Raw genomic sequence first — 16,570 nt, 5'->3', positions numbered from 1 at the left:
TTATATTTCAGTCTTTTAACACCAGAGCAATTCTGTCCCTGCTGTTTTAGTGGAAATACCGGTCTATAAAGCTGCAACTGCAGTATATTTTAAAATGCTACCAAATTTTTTAAAGGGGATTGGAATAATTCTGCTTCGCTCGGGAAGGAAAAGTCTCAAGCAGTGTTCGTGCGATTAATGTTTTATAACACTGTTCGAGGAAATGAAAAACATTCTGTGACAGTCTCACCGTAAAGGCGGGTCTCCTTCTGTTGGCAAAATGATCTGTGTATGTATTTCTTAGATTGCCGTGTTTTGAACAAGCGAGAATCTCATAAAGAAAAAAAACGCGTTCCTTAAAAGTATGCGCTACCCGTTTTATTAAAGCGATTGTGCCAACGTTCAGCTCCAAGTTTGTTTTAAGTAGGAATATTTTCCCAGACGTGTAATGGATTGCTTGCAAACAGAATTCTTTGCTTTTTAATGACCTGTAATGGCCAATTCATTTCAACTGCGCTTATCAAGGTGCTGCGTGAAATAACAAACCGGTTCTTGAAAACAAAAAAGTCATAATGAAAAATAAGCAGTCAGAATAATCTCCCATCTCCGAGCCAAAAAAATGCAATAAAATTAATTTAAGACTGTCAAAACATCAAAGCTGAGAAAAGGAGCTGCTAAAATAATGTCTCTTGATAAGGAAATAATAAAAACACACCAAAAAATGTCTACTCAATAAACTCCACTGGATTTGGGGGTCTGTGCTATATTTTATTTGGTGATGAAAGCACTTTGATGTCACTGTATTCCAAACAATTATTATTATAATTTTAAACAACCTGGTGTTTTCCATTACTAACGGCTTACGCTTTGAAGTTACACCTCATAATTTCTTAAATTAAATAAATCATTTTAAGTTTGCACTGGGAGCCTTTTAATAGCAGAGAAAGGAATATCATTATCTTATTGAGAGGCAATTGCAGTGGCTCCAGTTTGGCTGTAGCTGGGGGCAAAGTGGTGCACTATAACAGACATACTTTATTAGCCTCCCATAACTCTTGAAAGAACATTTTTATATTTTCTTTGATTCCCCCCCTCCCCCTCTTGTTTTAAAGCTGTCCCAACCTTTAATTACTGCCTAATATGAAAAGCATTATTTTTTAATGCTGTGTAATTTACCAGAGGCAATAGGCCAAGTTAACAATTGTTTATTAGGGTTGCTGTTTCACACAGGGCAAAGAATGCTGTTCCAAACCCAACTTTTCATGGGTGGTTGCACTAATTAATACAGTGTCTGAGACTCCTAGGGGGTTTTTAATATTAAAGCCTATGGGGCGGAACGGTTTTTAGAAGTCCAGCTCCTGCTGACGTCCTCCTCCCCTCCCAAGTGATTTCTATTGCTTTCAAGCCGGTTTGATCCGAGGGAAAAATCGGTGGGTAGGAGGGGAGCGCCCTCAGAGCAGCCCCGCCGGGGGTGGCACCCCATGTCCCGCACCCCATGTGAGTCCCGCACCCCACGTGTGTCCCGCACCCCATGTGAGTCCCGCACTCCGCTCCCCGTCGAGGCTGCGGCGCCCGCCTCATCCCGGGGCGCAGATCCTAGGGGTCCGCGCTGTTCCCCCCCGCACCTCCAACATTTCACCCTCTGATCCCCCTTAGATTTCTCTCATCAGTCGCTGTAATTTAGGACGAGGCGGGTGGTGCCGGCTCGTACCGCGGATCCCCGAGGGCTGGCACAGCGGACCGGGAGCTGCCCGCACCCCATGTTGCCAAGAGAAAACGACTCGACTTCCACGTCCGCGTGTCTGCGGGTGGGTGTTTCTCCGTAGCTGCTTCCGAAAGCCTCACTGGGCTCATTCATTACGACTTCACGGAGAACGATCGTTGCGCCGTTTCGGCCGGCTGAGTAGCTGGGAGCACCTCTGCGAGACCGCTGTAGGGGCGGTGACCCGAACATCGGAGCATCCCCGACGCCACATCCCTGACCCCACATCCCCGGAACGGCCCAACTCCGCAGCGCCCGGCGGTGTCACCTCCCCCGGCTGCGGTGCAGGGGACGCTGCGCTCAGTGACACCGCGCTCCGCTCCCCCCGACGGGCCCCGACCGCCCCCCCGAAGGGAGACACGGGACATCCATCAGCTTGATAAATGGGGGTTACTCACTCCTGTTCTTCCTGCTAGTTTATTTTCTTAAACTACCGGGCAAAAAGTGTAATGTCGGAGCAGACAAACACACTAACAAACAGACGACAGCTTTATGGATGGAGCCCAGCTCCGAGGGCTGAGGGGTGTTAAAACCAGAGCACCGCTGCCTTTTCCCATTCTGGCCTCAGCTCGGGTCGTCTTAACTTCTGAAATAAATGAACAAACAAACAAATAAATAAAATCCTCGGGTGAGTTTTTAAGGAAGAGACATTTAGGGATTTGTTTTATGGGCTGACCATTTTCCCTGCTCCCCTCGCTGTTAGCTCAGCTCCTTTGCAAATCTAATCTGCCCGGCTCCTTTGCTATTTTTCATGTTGGACCCATGCGTTTCTCCTCTAAGCCTTTCTCCTTTTTGATGTAGCGAGTCAATTGAAGAATGTTGGTCTCGGTTATCAATCACCCAGCTGGGGCTTAAAGGGCTCGGGCTAATCAGATTTAATTGCTCATGTAGCGCCACTCCTGCCCTGGGCCACGACCGACTTGCTCAATTAAACCCCAAATACCTGCAATCAATAAATAAGGAATGACAACACGTTTAAGGGATTTATCCAGCAAAGGAATTGAACTGGAAACAGATTACAACCGAAAAAGGCTCTTTTATAATTAAATGTACACCTCTTACACAAGGAAAAGCTGTGTTAAAAACATAATTAAAAAGGAAGAAAAAAGAAGATGATGATGAAGCAGAAGAAAGAAAATGCTTTGAAAATGGTATAAGCAAAACCAATTTGCAACTAACACCAAAAAAATACTACTCTGGTCCATCCAGGCATGCTCCCAGAGTTCAGAATTTCTGCAGTGGCAGCTGCTATCTTCTCCTAGGATTAGGTTGTAAAACTGTGCTTTCAATAGATCTGCTGTCAGTGTTCAAAGAAAGAACAGCAGTGGAGAGGAGTGTGGAGGTAGGTGGATGCTGGATGAGGCTGAGCACTGTGTTCCTGCTCCACCAGGTTGGATGTGGCAAAGCTTCCAACTGGCAGAGTTGTGCTCCTCTCCCAGCTTCAGTTAGCAGCCCATAGGGTTCAGATGTTTCCCTGCACTATTTGGTTAAGCAGCCCTGCCAAACTGGGCTGGAATTCAGCTGGGACCATGGGGAGATGCTGTTCTTTATCTCCGCTGCCAGGCTGCCAAGGTTGGAGCTGGTGTCCCCTCTGTGCCCAGCTCCTGGCTCAGGGTTTCAGCTGGGTGGAGATGCTCCTTCTGGGGAATTCCTTTCTCCCTGCACACCCATCCACCAACCAGCTCAGCTCTGAGCTTTACTCCACTTAAACATGTCTGCAAATCACTCTGCAAGCCATCATCTTTTGCATTAAGTGTAGAAGGGCTGTTGGCATGATACTTGGGTCTCATGCTGGTTTCCCATGGCTCCCACTGGTTGCAGAGTAGTTGGACCCTAATGTGAGCCTGCCTGCAGTCATGCCGCTCTGATGCCACTTGTGCTCTATTTGGTGGCTGTCCTGTAAGACAATCTTTGTGGGAAGCAAAGGTAAAAATCATCATAGAAGTCAGGGTGTTGATTAAAAAATAAAATCCTCAGCTGTCAAGGGAGTATTTCTGTAAAGACTTCTGTTTGTTTGTTCCTTAGCTTGGTTTCCTAAGGAAGCTGGGATTATATGATCAAACTGTTACAGCCTTTTGAACTCCTGGGCCAACTCCAATCAAAATTGACAAGGGGGCAGAGGTCTCAGAAATAATCAGGTTGCTGTGAATTTTGCAAAAATAGACGGCTGGATGGAAGAGAGAGAGATCTTGCTAAATCCCACTAAGGCTGTAACCAGAGCTTTGCTCTTAAAAAACACCGGAGAAGCTAAATGAGAGTGCAACATTGCAAATATCCCATCAGCTTCTACCTCAGATATGAGAGACAGCAGCTATGAGACCCAATTACCAGATAGGCTTCGTGTGTTTTGCTGCTTGAGGAAATGTTCATTGGTTGTATTCATCTTTCTTTGCCACTTTCTGGACCAAACTGCCCTCTGACTTGGAAAGTTGAAGAACATCAAAGGGCAGATCTAGGCACCAGCAGAGTCTCTGGGACAGTTCCCAAACTGTGGTTAACAGCATCATCCAGGGCAGCAAGCTGCACAGACACCTCCCGGGGCTGCATGGAGGAAGCGTGAGGCTTGGCAGCAGCACAGGAGCCCAGCAGATGAGTGGTCTGGGTGTCTGTACAGCAGGAGCTTTGCCCTCCTTGCTGTCTGTGTCATCTCCTTCAATCAGTCCATCCACATCGTGTTTCTAGCAGATGGATTCAAATCCTGGCTAGCAGCAAGGAGGGGAGAAAAACTGAGAATTCTCAGCTACTTCGATGAGTTTCAAGGCCGGCTGTTGACCTTTTAAAAGTAGTAAAATAGATCAGGGGACAAATAAGCAGTTTTATTTAGGCTGTGAAATTTGAGCTGATAGCTTTGCCTTTAAAAAAGCATCTTTGTTTCTTGCAGTCTCAATCCAGCCTGTAAAGCAGTTCTATTAAATCACGTTTTATACAATTAATAGTCAGCTGAATGCTATGTGGTGCTTGCTTTTGAAGTTGGAATGCGCCACTGTGCTTTCAGCTTAGGGTGATGATGCCAGTAAGAAGGTGGGTGGTATGGTAGACAGGCAAATAGACCCATTCAAGGGAGAGACTTGACTTCTTAGCCCAGAGAGAGAGCACGATTCATAACTCAGCAGCAAAGGACAGCAGCCAGTCATTCCTTCTACACAGCTACAAAAGCAATGAGACCTTCCTTGGCAAGCCAAGTGCAGAATGAGACATTTCCTCCTTGCTGATGCCAAGTCAAACTGGGCCAGTTTGGAATAGGTCAGCTAGCCAGCTTGCCAGTTCACGGTTGTCTCAGAATCTGAGCTGTCATTTATAAAAATCAAAGCACATGTACTTCTGTTACCACTGAAAACGTTCCCAGCACTGACCATTCTAAAAATTAACATAATCCAAACAAGATCTAAAAGATTTTCTGAGCCTGTAGAAAAACTAGATCCTACAGCTACCTGTGGAGGGAGAGTTAATTTACTCTTTGTCATTGGAGTGTCAACTCTGAAGCCTAAGGAGGGCAGTCAAGCTAGCAAGTATGCTGCTGCCCATAGATGTTCAACATTTGAAGAGTCTCACTGAATGACATCTAGCTTAAGCATCACACACAGACAATGTGGGGATAAATTAAAGGAAAACTTAGGAAAAATAGAACAAGGGAAAATAAATATGACCGGATTCCTTCCAGAGCACACAGCTGCCTACGCATACTCCAGCTAATCCTTTCTGGCAGATTTCCTTTTTTTCTTCCCAGATCTGGCCATTTCCCTTCTCTTAAGACTTTTTGCTGTTTGAGAGGAAGGGGGAAGGGAACGAAAAGGAATGAAAATGGGATGTCATGAAGTCTACTGTATACAGTGCATGGGAAGAGATAGAGGAAATGCCACACAATGTCAGCTAAGAGAATGTTACATAGTGGTTTCTCTAGGACTTAGAACTGGAGTGGGAACTGATTTCTGAAGGAGCAGCAAAGACAGAGGATCAAATCACATAGGATGGAATGGAATCCCCAGTTAATTTAAGATGCAAAAATGCCCCTATATATCTGGAATAGTCAATCTGTACAATACTTATATGCTCTCTTCTGAGCCATGTGACCAAAGTTTTTAAACATGTCAGAATTAGTGTTGGTAGATTCTAACTTGGACTTCACGTATGTTCACATTTGATGCAGTAAGGACCAGTCCTCCCTCTAGTCTTGATCTTAAATAGAGAACAGTGTGAATCATAGATCTCTAATATGCCAGTTCTATGTACTGCCATTTTCTCTGCAAGATTATGCATGAGGCAGGAGACCTGTGATTTTACTTCAAATAATCATAGAATTGTAGATTGCTTGAGTTGTAAGGGACTTTTAAAGGCCATCTGGTTTGATTCTCTTGCAATGAACAGAGACACCAACAGCTCCATCAGTGCTCAGAGCATCTCCAGCCCTGATCTTGGATATCTGCAGGGATGGGATATCTAACAATTCTCTAGGCAACCAATCTGTGTCACTGCCTCTCTACATTTACTGTAAAAGAACTTCTATTTTATGTCCAATTTAAATCTCCCCTTTTTTAGTTCAACTTTAAGGGATGTGATTTATTTCTGGGAGCTGGAATTTTAGTTTTACTCTTCTGACCTTTAGAACAGAAGGTAGATTCACATCACAGTCCCCGCCGACTTGCTCAAGCCTATGTAGTCAAGAAGTACATTATTGCACAGAGGCAGAAACATGGGCTTTATTTGCACTATGGTCTTAGTCTCACTCTTACTCTCACTGCTCCCTTGATAGCACCCAGGCTCTGTATGATGGAAGTGATTTAAGACGTTAATGCCTCCAGCTGTCTGCCTCACCCCACTCCCAAAAGCTGGCAGAAGGCACTGTGTGTCTGTGCTTTGGCTGTTCCAGTTCATGGTCTGGCTTATTAACTTAAACAGTTGGGAAGACCAAAAGTTGATCACGCATCGCCTCTAGGAAGGAAAGCACCGAAGGGAGAATTCAGTTGTCTCCTTTGGTGTTTTAACAGAATAGGTTTGTGTGTATGTTTGCTTTGCTCTTTGTAAATTAAAGTATGTTAATCTTGAGGAAAGCAACAGTAATTTTCACTACTACAGATCTGCAAGTAGTGCCACTGGGCTTGCTGCTTTGTCATATCATGAGAGCATAAGAATCACCCGGGGCTGCTAATCTCGCACTGAAACAGTAGCTTTGTACATTCTCTGGGCTCATGTGATTGAGTTTTAGTGTTGGACTGGAAGCTTGGATGTAACCTGTACCAGCTAAGGAGATATATCAGAAATGACCAATGGATCACTGATTTTTCTTTGCCTTTGCCAGAAGAACAGTCTCATGGCACAGATATCTTAGAGACTGAACTGTAAGATATCATCACTCAGGTGATAAGTTGCTGTAGAAAGGAAGGATTATCTTCTTTTTCTAGAAGGCAGCTCAGAAGCACAAAGAGTAAGGTATTTAGTCTGGTCACATGGAAATCTCTGTCAGAGACCCATCAGCTAAATCCTTGCTAGGCTGAAGCCTTCAGTAGCCAAACAGAGAATGTCAGTGTGCCAGTTCTTGCATTCTACTAAATGGGGGAAAAAAAAAAACCCTCATATTTTCGCTTTCGTTTCATTTTCACAGAGATTTAATAGCTGAGAAATTTTGTAAGCCATCACATTAATTAGAGTTTGTTGCTTATACTGTAATGTGCACCAGCCTAACACTAAACACCAGTCGTCCAAACAAAAATCAGTCTATTTCATAACTCATAAATTCTTTTTGGTGTCAGATGAGAGCTATCTATTTAGGGATTCAACCTACTTCTGCCCGAAGTCAATGGCAAAGCTATTAATAATGGCAGGATCAAGTCAGTTCACTAATTTGCCAAATTCCCCATCATTAGTGTGAATTAATGAGATCCTACTGAAGCTGCCTTTTGGCTGTGGGTGAAATGGAACATGCCTGGCAGCACATGAGCATTATAAGGGAGGCTGGGGAGGAGCAGGGGTGATTTGGGGGAAGGGAGATGAGCAAATGGAAGACCCTTAATGCAGTCCAGATGGAAAAATTTGACCCTGACTTCACCAGTCAGGCAATGGCCATAGCCAGTCTGCTTCCTAGTGAGGAGAAATAATAAAGAGGCTCAAGTAGCAGATGAGGAGGCAGCTCAGATAAAATAAGAGAGCTATTCACTTTGCCCCCAAAATGATCTTTTGCCCAAACTACAGTGACAGTGCTCAAAGTGGATGGCTGTCCTCACTTTCATATCCAGCCTCATCCAGAACTAAAACAGTAACAACAAAAAAAAAATCATGAAGAAACCTGCTTCTTTGAGATTTCCAGTGCCAAGAAAGTCATATGGAGTTTGGAGAAACATACAAAGAGACGTCAAATGAAAGTTAATTGAACTTGGCTGCCATCACTAGCTACAACACATCACTTTAACTTTAGCAGATCCTGCCAAACCCAACAAGAAGATACTGCTGCTCTGTTCCTTGTGATGGTGATGGCGGTTTAGCTGTCCATGAGTCACAGGGATGATAGTTATTAGTTGAAAAGGATATGTGAGGAAGAAAAGATATTCTTGTCTGACACATGTGTCTGCTTCTGGTGCCATCACAGAGACAATGCCAGGCTAATGGTTGAGTACGATCTTTTAATGGTGGCAGCCACAACAGCCTCGTGAAATTAACTGGATGAGGATATTTGCATGTCTTTATTTGTTCTATTTGTACTGGCTACAAAACCAAATGCACACACTTCTGTTTGGGGCAGACAGGCAGCTTGGCAGTAATAGCTCAAATTAAAGACATAAAGCACATTAAAAAAAAAACAAAACACCTTTGTTTCTTTTTGTGGTATGACAACAACAACACAGTAGCTTTGATAACATCACTGCTGTGTTCAAAAAGGGCCTTGGGACAAATGCATGTGAGCAGGTTGTTCTGAGACTGGAACTCAGAAGTGCTCAGAAAAATCCCAGTGGTTATTTTTCCAAACTCTGTTGGCCAGGCATTTACCATGTTTCAGACTTCTGACCAGAAATCTCCTCCTGAGCCATGCCTTACATCAAACCCACCTCCAGCTGTGTGGGAACCGCGGGCTCCCTGAGCGGTGGATACGGAGACGACCTTTGCAGTCTCTGAATGTAGCTCAGCCCTCTCCTCAGTTACCATTAGTGACATTAGAGCTGTGGCTGTAGTGAGCTGAAAAGGAAACGGCACATTGGAATACATCATGATGGCAAAAAAAACCCCCTCATAAATAATGGACTGTCATAATCTCCTTCTAACTAAATACTGACTGTCTGTCCTGTGCTCAGCAAGAGCAAGCCTTGATAAATACAATCCAGATCCTGCCCTTTCTCTCCCAAAAAAGCAAAGGCATCAGATCTTCAAATACTTTGTTTATCCTCTTGAAAGTATAAGTGGTGTGCTGAGTCTTAAGTGAATACACTCTTCTCCACTTGTTCCATAATATGTAGCATTAATTACCTCATAGTAAAAGAGAGGAGCAGGAAGAGATACATGACTGCAGTCTCACCTATTATCTCACCTACGATTTTAAGGATCTAATTTGTGCATCTGTGTCTGTAGTCCCACAGTGTTGGTCAAACCTCTCACAGCAGGGAGAAAATAAAGTATGATAATTTTATCTGGATTTTAGAAGGGATCATTAAGTGTCTTCCACTTGAAACAAAGCCTCTGCTGGCAGTGTAGTCCATCACTCACAGAGATAAGAAATGCTTCCCATATAGAAACCATTTACTTTGTAGTTCACTTCTGATGGGCAGTTTGGTGAAAGGTACTTTCCAACATGCAGTTAAAGTGATACATTCAAAGATAAGCTGTTCATTAAACCCAGCACCTCGTGTTGTTCTGCAAACGCATATTTAACCAGGAAATGCTACTGTAGGTTCTTACTGCTTTTTTTTTTTTTTTTTTCCATTGGACATCTACAAAATGCTATGATTCATCATCATTAACAAAAGTGCCTGCAAATTACAGTCCAACCACGACAGCACAAAACAGGGACTCAGGGAAGTGAATACACCAAAGAACACTGCAAACATTTTCTTGTTCAAATGTTCGAAGAACATTTTTGCAAACATCTACTCTTGCTTGTTCCTGGCTCCCTTTCAATTTTTGGTACAATATGAGCTTTCTTTAAAAGGAAGCAAAGTTTTTGTGCTGAAGCTATAGGGCACTCCATGTGCCATAACAAAATTACTGACTTGCTAGGAAGGATTAAAGGAGGGACCAACCACTGCAGTGCATTGTAGCAGAGTTTTGAACTTGCAAGCATGTACATAGAAAGCCAGAACTTACTTCTGCTCTTTTCAAATGTCGTGAGCTTGCCTACATAAGGAAGCACTGAAACACAAGAGCTAATTCATACATGCAGGATTTTGCAAGCTTTTTTGCTTTCGATACCATTTTCAAATTCATGGGAACCCTACTCCTCTTTCTCCGAACAGAGAGGTTCAGCTGCCAGATTGGGATTTTGGGGCAACCTGACCAAATTCTTTGTGTACGCCAAGATAGAGATGCTCAGTCTTGCCCTCCAGTACACAAAATTAAGCAAGCAATGACACTATGAGATGATGCGTTATATTTAAGGAGGTGTTGGTAGAGAAGGTAGCACTTTTCAAATTATTCCAACTCAAAATCAGGTTATGATGGAGAGCCAAACTGTCCCACAAGATAAACCAAGCGCCCTGCTCTGCCTGGGAAGCAGGTTGCATGATATTCCATCTTTTTAGGATGTGTGAACCACAGCCTCTTGGCAGAAAACTGACTTCATGATATAAATACCCTTGCCCTTAATGGGAGGTATTGCCGCTGTGCATCCCCCAGTGGAGGGCTGGAATTCTCCATAACCAATATGGAAGAGGAGAAAAATGAGTGTGTGGGTCTAATTAGAAGCAAGGATGGACCTTGACCCTCAAACACTGAAATAGGTCTGATCCATGTTTTTCACTCTTTCTTTCACCTCCTTGAGGTATTCATAGCAGATTTTCATTTTTTCTTTTCTTTTTTTGGTGGGTAATTCAGTCTCTTCATCTCTCCTTCCCTAAGAACAGTGATGCCACATTTTGTAAAGAGCAAATATTTATCTGATTGTGACAATTGTGGCTTCACTCCGTGCTTGAGCCCATATGCTGAGGCTGCTGTTCAGGGTTTCAACTCAAAACTGGGCATTTTATAGATAACTTAATGTTTGGGAAGCCCCGTATTTTTCAAGTTGCTAGGAGCAAAAGCATACTTGCAGAAACCATACCCCTGAGGAAGAATCAAATTTTAGTCTTGTCCAATAAGCTTCTCTGTGAAGCTTTCAATTCTGTTGGTTCCTGTTGAGCCTGAAATACTCAAATTAGCAAAGCAAAATGAACCCTTTCTGAGCATATTTCAGCATTTCAATTTCTATTTCCTGTTAAAGTAGGGATGTGTGGAGACAGAACAAATATGGGAAATGAGCAAGAAGAAATTAAAAACAAACAAACAAAAACAAACAAACAAACAAAATCCACCAAAAAAATCTCATGGAACCTTTAAGAGGTATTTAGTTCCAATTCTGGCTAAAGATGGCTTCAGCCCAAACATTACATACAGACCGCTCTGAATGAGGTTTTCATAAATCAGACCTTGGCTTGGGATCCGTATTTCACAGCTGCCGTGGGTTATGTGTAGCTTCTATCAGAGGCCAAAACAAGAACCCAAGCTCTGAACAACCCCTGGCTGTTGGGAAATTGTGCAAGGTCAGGTGAAGACCTCCGTTTTGTGGCCCCAGTCGGGATCTCTCAGGAGATGGCTGAGGTGAAGGTCCGCAATCAGTCACTACTTCATCCTACCTGATTCACCTATTTTCTTAATGATAATAAGTAAGCAAAAAGAAAACACGTTATGAAGAAAAGCCTTCATTTGTGCTGCTCAGTCATTAATGCTTGTGTCTAGAGAACAATCCAGAGAACCACCAGTTCTGTATGACTTTCTTGCTAAGAATGAATCCTGTGTAAAGGCATTATGTTTGCATATGTCTAATTTATTTTTTCTTTCTGCTTGAGTTTTAAATGTTTAAGGAAATGCAGAGCTGGAGAAAACATATTACATCACATTTGGGTTGCATTTAAGCCAGCCACAATTCCCCACAAGCACAACCCTGCATGAGAAAGCAGCAATGGAGAGACTAGTGCAGAGCCCACTGCTAACTTTTATGGGAAATAATTTGCCCTTTAGAAAATGGGATTAGGAATGCAAGGCCCAGAATTAGAGAGATACATGTGAAATCACAATGTTAGTGGCAAGCAAAACCCTTTTCATCCATTTGTGGTTCTGAAAATCTGATGAGGGAGTTTAGGAAAGCTGTCTGGTGCAAGACCAGAGCTTGCGAATCTAAGGTGGTGGAAGCACTCTTGGAGACTGGGGGAAAGGAAGAGGAGGGAACAAAATCTTGTTTCCCAGTGGAATCCTGCTGCCTCATGGTTTGGCAGACAGTTTGACCAAAGGGCTGAGAAGTGTGGAGCGCAGATGAGGAAGACAGAAGAGAGAGGACCCCCAGTTTCCTCTTGGAAGATATTTGCACTGCTTCACCCCGATTTCCCTTATTTTTCCAGCTACCGATTTAGCCCCTATTACTGCATCTTTCTCTGCCCACTGGGATTTTGTGTAAGAACTTCATTCTTCACCACAGCCCATCAGAAGTCCTGCCAGTTACTAAGACACAGAGATAAAGCAATCAAGGAGCATTGAAGAAGCAAAAGAACAGACTGGAAATCAAAAGACTTATTTCGATTTCAATAAGTCATGATTACCATTAGCTTTCATGTCAATTAAAGCATTAGGTAGAGTATCAACAGCACCTGAGCTGGAGGAGATGTAATGTTATTCACAGTATTTATTAAATTGTTGCTTAGTCTCTTTAAAGCTCTTTTCTTGTGTGTTCAACTTAGGAAAAACTTTAAACTTTGTCTCCATAAAATATCAGCAGTAGGTGGTAAGTGTACTTAACTCTTGGTCACCTATACCATACCTTCAATCCATTTACATTATGGACCAAGTCTGCTCCTGCCTGTTTGCATCTGTAATCGATTGTGGGAAATATTAATCATAGGTGTGTGTGATAATGTTTAGACATCTCTTTGATTCAGGGATGCTATTAAGGAATTAGTCTGTAGTAAGGCAAGAGTTTTTCTCTGCAATTAATTGCTCCTGAGGTTTTGCAATCCGTGATTAAGTAGTGGTGCAGAAATCACTCTGACTTTAAAAAACAAACAAACAAATAAACAAAAAAAGAAAAAAAAAAACAACAGAAAAACAGAGAAAAAACCCCTAGTCCAGTATCTGTACTTATGCCCCTCATGACCTTCATTCACAGTCTACATGTTGATGACTAATTAGTTCTCTTTTGTGTGTACAAGTTGTGAAACTAACACTCCGAGTCCATTTCAGTTTCTGAGTGTTACTGCTGGAGCTCGTAAAAGATGTGATCAAAAGTGGATAAGGTAACTAGCAGGACTCTGCCTCCTGGAAGTTAATTAGATCTCCCTCTGAGTTATACTTCAGCAGGAACAGAAGAATGACTTGACTAACTACTAGCACTGGTCCTATTGTGATTAGAATCAGAATCTGTGACAAGATCAGAATTACCTGATCCTATGCAAATTCACTATTACTTTGGGCTCATGTTTTTATCAGAAGACATACTTGTAGGTCTGGGAATTTCTAGTTTCTTAAAAGCTGGTATTAAAGATGTTTGGGCTGAATCCATTTTTTAGTAGAAATCTGGGTGAAGAGAAACACAGAAGAAAACATTTGTGAATCTTCAGGATGAGCTTTAGTTTGGAGATAATCTCAAAGAACAGGTCTGGTTGGTGCCCTGCTTTTTAGTGAGAAGTAAAATAAAACTCTTCTCCAGGTGCATTTGGTTGTTTAATTTTTTTTTCTCATGTTTATGGTGTGAAAGAATTAAATGCATTGAGCTAAGCTGATTCTAATTTGTGAAATTACTTTTTACTTACCCCAAACTCCTCCCATTTATTTAAAGCAACTGTTCAGACTGGAAGGTCTTCGTGGACATGAGCTTGCAGAGATACTAGAAACAAAATTAATATTAGTTTTCTCATCTTCTGTGCTGATTCTTATATGATGTTGCTGTCACTGACAAACTATTATATTCTACCCCAAAAATAGCTGCATCCCAACCCAGGATGAAATAATTTATTATTGAAATTATGGTTTTTTTCAGCTTTCATTGAGATCACATCTGAGCATGTAGTAAATTTTGTTATTCTTGTTATGAGAAATGATCTTGCTTTTTGAATTGCTACTCCTTTCTTTTGGGGATATGGCCACAAGGTAAGTCTACCTGCTCCTAGCACTAGATTAAGGACAGTGGAGATAAAAGGAGAAAAACAGAGGTTTTCAAATTCCGTGCTGATGCCTGGCTGCCAAGAGAGCCTGCCGTGCTCAATTCAAGGGATAATCCATGACCATCACTCTATTTCAATAATTGCAGAACATTAATGAATGTGTTTCCTTATTACAGAGCTCAAAATAAGAGCATTGGCATTCCGATTCAGCAGAGAATTTTTAAAGCCTCAGCCCAAGGATTGTAAGAGGAATGGATTTTTTTTTTAATTAACTTTGCATTCAAAACTTCTGTTAAACCATCTGTTCTCATGCAAGGGGGTGAGGGAGGGGGGAAGCTAGCCACAGATTTTCATCAGCGAGCTGTTAAATTAGTCCCTTTACTTCACAGGGCTTGTTTTATTCAATCTGCCTTTATTAAGAACACAGGTTTGATTCTGCAAGGAACAAATTCTTCTGGTTCTTTAAGGAAAATGGTTTTAAGCAGGGTTTTATTAGGTTGCATTACTGGATAAGCGATACAACATGTTACCAGCGTGAATCATCTGATTTAGAGTGACAAGAAAGGAACTTAAAAAATACCCAGAGCCATAACATTGGCAGGCGAGGGCTAACAGGGCCAGATTTGATCTGCTTTTGCAAAGTTTTTCTGCTGCAATTGGTAGTAACAGTCTAGGGCTTTTAGATATTTTGACTAAGTCTCTCTGCCGTCCCTAAATTAAGCAGCAGAGAAATTAGGGCCAGACTGCAAGTCTTCTAAGCAGACTGAATAGTGGCAGTGAAGTCAGCAGGGCTGCTGATGGAATGAAGCATGACCTGGGAGGAGGTCTAGCACTGTTTCATCCTGAGAGGAAAAAGGCATGCATAGGTCATCTTGCCTTCACAGCCAGCAGAGATCTTTAGAGCATGATCTTTTTCCTCCTGCCTCAGTCCAGCTCCTGTGAACTCCTGTGCTGCCCTGTGAGCAAACTTGGGCGTTCACAAATCTCTGACTTCAGCCAGACCAGGTGAGCACAACACACCTGAGAGGCACAACTGATGATCCTCAGTTTATTTTCATTTTTAGCATTGAGATTCTTTTTGCCTGTATTATTCAAGTTTTTATCTGAGTGAGCAGACATGCGGAGGTATGGAGAATATTCACAGAAACAGAAACGTGACTTCTCAATGAGAAATGAGAAAGAAACCTAACACTCAGCCACATACTGAGCTACCACAAACTAACATCTCCCTACTAACCAAGAGCACCTCTTGCACTAAGGTTAGAATGGAGGTGAATCTGTAGATCTGCAAGCTTGAAGATATCTCAGGTAACCACTAAGGGAAATTGAATATTTTCACTGAAAATCACATAACAACAAATAATAGTTTCATTTGCCAAATTTGATAGCTTTCAGTCTAAAAAATATGTCTCTCACAATCACAACAAATCTCAATTAGCGACAGGCGCTAGCCCAGAATTAGTTTCTTTCCATTAGTAAGGTCTTGAAAGTGAAACGAATTTTTAACCCTGAACCAAAATTCTGAAAGAAGTCCTGAAAAAATTGACCGATGTTGCTGAAATGAAATTCCAAGATAAGTTTCCTGGATGTAGTAGACCCCTCTATTAAATTCTCAAGCAATGCCCAAAGCTGCATCCTACCCTGCCATTCCACAGCTGGGTTAGTTTAAGCCTTCTGACCAAACTGAGCTCTGAAAGCAAGAAGATTCTTCCCTGGAGCTCAGTTTATAGAATATAGATATATATAAGTATTTGGAGAGTTCACTGGTTATTTTGGTTCAAATTAAATCAGGTTAGCATTTCTTAAATCCTGGGTTTTGCATCCCTGTTGAGAAATAAGCACCCTTAAAGTGAGCCTTCCATACTGATTTTTGCAGACAAAACAGAGTTTCTTGTAGTAAAACACAGATGGGAGAATCAGCACCTGACTTAGATACATTAATGGTTCCTGCAGCATTCTGGTCAAATTGGCAGGTAAACCAAGCAAGTGGTCAGGCTCCAGAACAGAAAATATTCCTACATTCATAAATAAAATAGAAGTTTTAACTCAGTCTTTCAGAATATTCACAGCTCTTGTCTGTTTCAGTGCTATGGACATGACGTGTACATTCATATGTAAGACTGAATAAGAAGGAAAAATATGAAAAGAGGAAAATTGCTGGAGAACTGTTTGGCTCTCCATAGGGCCTAGATGTCCTTTCTGAGCTTAGTTTTCTTAGTATGCAGTAAACTGCTGCCTCAGTTTCATGACTAACCATCCAGTTTTCCTTTTTGGTGGGTGCTTAGTCATTCAGCTTGACTCTTCAGCATCCTTTCCCTTGGACGGAGCAGAAGAATCACATTACTACATGATGCAGTCTGTGCCAACAGGGCAGGAGTGGCTTGGGAATGACAGTCCTCCTTCGCACACTGTTATTAAAGAAATGATGACTACTAATTCTGAGAAGTCCTGGACACTTGACCACGCTTGGGAATGAACCTCCACCAATTTTCTTCAGAGTGTG

Source organism: Tympanuchus pallidicinctus, unplaced genomic scaffold (assembly GCF_026119805.1).
Source record: "Tympanuchus pallidicinctus isolate F22 unplaced genomic scaffold, pur_lepc_1.0 scaffold21, whole genome shotgun sequence".
NCBI classification, from domain to species: domain Eukaryota; kingdom Metazoa; phylum Chordata; class Aves; order Galliformes; family Phasianidae; genus Tympanuchus; species Tympanuchus pallidicinctus.
Note: the sequence above shows the minus strand (reverse complement) of the source record.